This window comes from Beta vulgaris, chromosome 9 (genome assembly GCF_026745355.1).
Source record: "Beta vulgaris subsp. vulgaris cultivar EL10 chromosome 9, EL10.2, whole genome shotgun sequence".
NCBI classification, from domain to species: domain Eukaryota; kingdom Viridiplantae; phylum Streptophyta; class Magnoliopsida; order Caryophyllales; family Amaranthaceae; genus Beta; species Beta vulgaris.
Window position 1 is genome coordinate 20,717,691 of NC_079210.1, and position 6,395 is coordinate 20,724,085.

At 34.8% G+C, this 6,395-nt stretch overlaps 1 long non-coding RNA gene across 1 annotated transcript; it reads right to left on the bottom strand.

Annotated features, from left to right (window-relative positions):
- Positions 1–4,247: 4,247 nt before the first annotated feature.
- Positions 4,248–6,395, bottom strand: LOC104903370 (uncharacterized). Its single transcript, XR_007270020.2, has 4 exons — positions 5,940–6,395; positions 5,013–5,166; positions 4,860–4,922; positions 4,248–4,772 (listed from the first exon to the last, which is right to left on the bottom strand). It is a non-coding gene; the product is annotated as an uncharacterized LOC104903370 (long non-coding RNA).

Here is a 6,395-nt window from a genome sequence, read left to right on the forward strand (position 1 = left end):
ATTCTAGAGAGCATGGAGGTGAACAAGAAAGACTATGCACAACCTTCAAGCTCCAACAACAAAATTCGAGGTCGAATTTTCTCCCAACAAGGAGAGTATGATGCGAAATGGAAAGGCCTTATTAGTTCAAAGATGTCCATTGGTCTCTTTAATCTATGGATATGGTTAATCTTATGGATTAAGAAGGGAATTAAGGGCTTAAATGGTGGAAGGCAACCAAACGATATATCTTTGAGAGCAATGATCTCTAAAGGCTGCATAAAGGAGAGTAGAAGTGAAGACCTTCACGTTCATTCAGAGACTCTAGCGCAGCGAAATTGTTTTTTCTATTGTGAGCAATCTATAAATCATTTTCCAGTGATTCTTGTTGTGTTGGATTGCTAACATCATGAAGTTTAATCCTACCAAATTTGATGACATTTCATGAAGAAACGAAGTAACAACAACCTTTCCTTTGAAATGTCATTTCACTGATTTTAACAAATGAAGGAAGAGAAGCTAAGTAAGCTAGCAGCTGTCTATGGGTGTTGGTGAGGTGTGTGCTTGAGGTGCTTGTTGTTAATTAGTGTTAATTCAGTCCTAAACATGCTTTACTTTTACACCAAACATGCTTCAAAATTATTTAGCACCAAACAAAGAAAAACCAGTCATTTTTGTTTTAGAATGAAGCTACGGTTTTCATTAGTGTTTTTGTGATGTAATGGATGATCTAATGAAGCTAGTAGGTGAAGCATATTGCTTATCCATGCTTACTAAGATGTCTACAGCAAAGGGTCCAATTACAACATTTCCTAAGCAAGAAGGAAAGAACATGAATGGAGGAAAGAAAAGAGGGCTGCTATGCAACGTTTTTCTACCCCTCTTTTCTTCTGATTTGGGCAGCAGCATATTACACTCCAATGAGGATGATTCACACATAAATGAAAGCTACTTCAAGTGTAGGTTTTCTTTTCATTGGCTTGCAGCCATTTTAAGGCATCCAATAGGAGTAGAAAGCTAGGAAACTAGAGTATGCTGATTTCAGCTAGTTTGTGAGATATTTTCTAATTTCTTGCTTTGTTTAATCTCCTTAATGTATTAGGCTTAGTTTCTTTTGTAGTAAGACTTGTAAGCTATGTACTATATATATGTAACTTGGAACATCAATGAAAAATCAGATTTTAGAGTTGAAAAATAAAGCTTACAAACCGTTGTGTTTAAAGACTTAAAACCGAGTGTTTTATGTTCTAATCTTGTACGAATTACTTGGGAGGTAAAACTACAAGTATTCAATCCAATTAACAAGATTATAGAGTGATTCACTTATTTTGTTAATTAAAACCCTTAATCAAAGAAGAGAGTGGAGATTCACTTCATTGATTAAAACCGAATCATAAGCTTAAAGAGGAGTCTTTTAGATTGTGATTCATTCTATGCTAAACACCATTCTTCATTGAGTTGTGTTTATCAAACCATTCTTTTAGTTTTAAGAGCTTTTCTTTCGACTAAAAGTCTATATCCATTGTTCGTTCGTTTTCCGCCGCATTGTGTTATTGGGTCTTCTAAACACACACGTGAGAGGAGACCAATTTCGCATCAACTGCATTAAAGGTTCTCTTCTTAGTCAAACTTTCCTTCAAAAATTTAGCATATGCAGGTACTTGAGTGATAAGTTCAGTAAATGGGACAGTTACCTGAAGATTCTTCACTACCTCCATAAACTTACTAAGTTGGTGATCCAGCTTATTCTTTGATAGACGAGTGGGGATTGGTACCTTTATCGCAAGGGTGGTAGATGATTTTTTTTCAGGTACTATCCGCTTCTCTGCACTTGTGTTGGTGGTAGCCTCACGAGCTGGCGAAGTGTCAGTGACGTCTGCATTTTGCTCTGGCTCAACCGGACCATCCTTAGGCATTGGGGGACCATAATAATGTGTTCCACTCCTAAGGGTGATGGCATTGGCAGTGTCCCTTGGTTGCATTGATTGTGAAGATAAGGCCCCAGGTGGCCTACTAGCAGAAGAACTAGCCAACTGAGCTAGTTGAGTCTCCAACATCTTGTTATGCGTGCCCAAATTTTCCAGTTGAGCTTTTGTGTCAGCTTGAAAAGCATTGAACCCTTTCTGCATCTGGTACATCATATTCTTCAACTTTGTCATGGCTGGGTCAGTAGTAGGAGCAGGCTGTTGAGGTGCTTGATTTCTCTGAAAACCAGGTGGAGCTTGTTGTGGAGGTTGGTATTGTTGACCCTGTTGTTGAGGCGGATATGGTTGTTGAGGTTGAGCGTTCAACACATTGGTACTCCTGTATGAGTGGTTTGGATGGTGTCTTAATCCAGGATTATAGGTGTTGGAATATGGGTTGAACTGGTTCCTAGGTTGTGACTGGAAAGCATTGACGGCCTCACAGTTATTTCCAAGCGCAGGACACTCTTGAGAGTTGTGCCCAGATATTCCACAAGCATCACATATATGCACATTATAGTTAGAAGCACTAGCCATCGCGTTAACACTCATATGGGGGGAATCATTACCTAATTTCAGGGAATCAATCTTTTGAGTTAGAGTAGCTAGTTTCCCAGACAGTAGGGAAATGGCTTCAACATCATGTTTACCTCCCTTCACTACAAAAAAAATTGGCTATAGAGGCACATCATTTGGCCGACTTCCCTCTAAAACCCCCTTTTACCATCACATAAACATGGTTGCCTCTAAAGTATATGGTTTTTAGTGTCAAGTATATTTTGGTGCCTCTAAAGATACATTTCAGCATCAGATGAATGTTGGTTGCCTCTAAAATCATGTTTTTAGCATCACATGAATATTGGTTGTCTCTAAATCCATATTTTTAGCATCACATGAATTTAGTTGTCTCTAAAGCCTTTTTTTTTAGCATCAACTGTAGTTAGTTGTCTCTAAAGCCATGTATTTAGCGTCACATGACTTTAGTTGTCTCTAAAGCCATTTCTTTTCAGCATCAACTGTAGTTAGATGTCTTTAAAGCCATGTATTTAGTGTCACATGAATTTAGTTGTCTCTAAAGCTATTTTTTCAGTATCAACTGTAGTTAGTTGTCTCTAAAGCGATGTATTTAAGGACACATGAATTTAGTTGTCTCTAAAGCCAATTTTTTTAGCATCAAATTTAGTTAGTTGTCTCTAAAGCAATGTATTTAGTGCATATAATATTTCATAGCGACACACTCACAAGTTCCACAAATAAACAATAGTTTATTCTAGATATTAAAATTCCAATAATAATCTACTGTTTTTTTATTAAAAATATAATAATGTAAGGTTAAAAAAAAATGTTAAATTCACCCATTTACATTGACGGATCTTATTGTATAGACGACTGTTACGGGTTGATATTATTTTGATTTCGGATAGTCTTTTTTCTGGCAACTCGGATTTCAGGGCTTTCAATATCGGATTGTGGCGGATTCGGATTATATCAGATGTCGGGTGTAGGTACTATTCGAATTATATCAAGTTGAATCAGATTGGTTTCCGATTAAAATATCTGAACTGAATTAAATTGAACTGAACTAAATTGAGTTGAAAATAATTGTTTATGAGAACAGAATATTGAGAACTGATAAACTGAATTTTCATAAAAGACAATTTTCAAAATTTCAAAACTACAAAAGTCAGAGAAAAGAAATTGAAGAAAGTTGAATCTTCCATAAAAATTCAAGGTTAGGTAATGACTAATTTCACTACTATAAGTTTATAAATTTCAATTTTGTAGCTTACACATACTTTAATTTGAGTTCGAATATAATTTTTCAGACATTTGATGAACTACTTATGTTTTTTTTCTTTTTTTGAAATTTAAATATTATAGTAATTCTCAACAAAAATTACAACACAAAAATAACTCCAATAAACTATCCATTAAATTCATATATTCAATAAACATCATAGTCTTACAATAATTACCAAAAAATACAACAAACTTAAAAGAAATGACAAATAACAATCTGAAACAACTCCTCACAAATCTGAAAACCAAAAACAACAAAACTGAAAACCAAAAAAAAAATTCTGAAAGAACTCCTAAAAAAACAAAAGGAACATACATGAGAGATTACTAACTAGCACAAAGGTAGAGGATACCTTAAGGATACCGGCCATAGTTGAAATTACTGTTGTCAATCTAAAACTCTCTTCAAACTACCAAAGTTCAAAAATTTAAGTCCTTGAAAAGGAAGGGGAAAAAACTACTGAATACAGGAGATCAAGCGAATGTATCCTAAAAATATACTACTGAACATACAAAGTTTCAGAATCTTATTAGAAGACTGAATTTTTATGAAAGGTTCTCTTCATCCTTAACCCAAACACAAAACCAAAGGATAGCTTCACTTTAGCCAGAAAGAAAAATAACATATAGAGTTTCAATTTGTTTTTAGAAATCTGGAACTAAGAAAACTAAAAGAACATATAAACCTCTCATTAGATACAATAAAAAACGGCAACTGGGCATCACAGTTTAGAGTAATTTCAAGGGGCTTTCTTCAGATATCATGAATGACCCTTGGCCATAACAAGCCGGCATATACTACACTGATTAGTATCTTGCCAAAATGTAGCCATGTTAAAGGAATATAAGCAGAATGTGCTCACTTGGTCCACAAGTGAAGTAAATCCTTGCGCTTGTTAATTTTCTTCTATCTGTAGCTGCAGAAGTCCATAAACAAGCCTCAACTGTTGGTGGGCAGCCAGGGACAGATATCCACCTCCATTTACACAACTTCCCATAGATATAACCCATCAGGGCTGGTCATAGACCCTGAAAAAGCATTTCATGACATGAATGTCAGGACATTTTTGAAATCAAGTTTCGAGATAACACAAGAGTCCATAAATGACATCTTACCTAAGAGTTATTGTGAATCTATTGCCAAAAAGCTACCCAAGCTGAAGCCCTTCTTGGACATAGCTAAAAGGTTAAATATAAGTATCATTACCTATAAACAAACATATTAAAGTAGATTCAAGAGAGAAAAACAACCCCAATATATATATATACCAGAAGTCACCAACTCTACCAATCAGCTTTGCATTGAGGGATGCCAATCTACTAGCACGCTGCTTGAATATAGTTACTTGTGAAGCAATATGAAATCAAATACATTGCCTCAAAAATGTGTTCCTAATTCAATTAGCCAACAGATGCTCCAGCACTGTGAAAAGAAAACGACACACTCAGTCGACAGTATAAGCAGGCAGAAGCAAACCTTTTCAGATAAGGAGTAAATCACGCAATAGAGCAAGCACAAGCACAAAGATACACATGCACGCCAAGCTCAGTAATCTGAACATATATTGCTAGTGTGACATAGGAGACCACATGGATTAAAAAGGTTTACCCAGAAAATTCAACAACGAACTCTTCCTCAAACTAAACTATGCAGCACAAGCAACGCAGAGCGGCAGAACCAATGTCAACTCCTCTACATTCTCCTTCAACTATTTCTTTTTATATTTTCTCGACGCCATTCAACACATTCTTTTTCACATACAAGACAAACATATAGAGTGTCCTATTTATTTTTCTTCTAGTAAGTAATAAGGCAGAAAGAGCAAGTATAGATGCACTGTGAAAATGTCGAACGTTTCGCATAAAAAGTACGACAAATTGTGAAAAGATTATCACTTTCACTAATCAATGCAAAGACAACAGTTTATAAACAAAATATGTTACATTTAAACAGATATAATCAATTTAACTAGAAGTGATAATGCAGCAACAACATAGTTTCAATAATGAATTTAACCTGTTTTTCGCATATAACTAGAAGTGATAATGCAGCGACAACAAAGTTTAAATAATGAATTTAACTAATTCTCCTAAAATTGCGAACAAATTTCATCGAATTTGAGATGTAATTTATAAAAGCGAAAAACTTTGAAGATGAAGGAAAGACGAAAAATGAAGGAGAAATAGAGAATTTACCAGCACTGCATGAAGTCGGAGGATCTTTATGAGATCCTTTAGTTCCTTGAGGATACGCTTTGATGCCATGAGAGAATCTTGGAAGCTCAGCAAAACCCTAGAATTTGGCAAAAACAAGATAGAGAGAGAGAGGCAGCGAGAATGAAGTTTTTTTTTTGACGGGAGAGAATGAAGTTAAAGAGAGGGAAAACAAATGGTATTGTTTTTTTTTAAAGGTATGCTCCTTATTTGTTGCTGCAAGGAGGGAAAACAATTCTAAAAAAAAAAAAAAAGAATAGCACGTATAGATATAGTATATAGTATTTTGTTTTAAAAAAAATGAATTAAATTATTCCAAGGAAATCAGTTTTAGTTATAAATAGTCTCTTATATCACAATAAGTAGAGTGTATAGCATGTACACTAGTATTATGTTGAAGAAATTGTAACAAAAAAAAAAAATTGAAATATGTCAAGG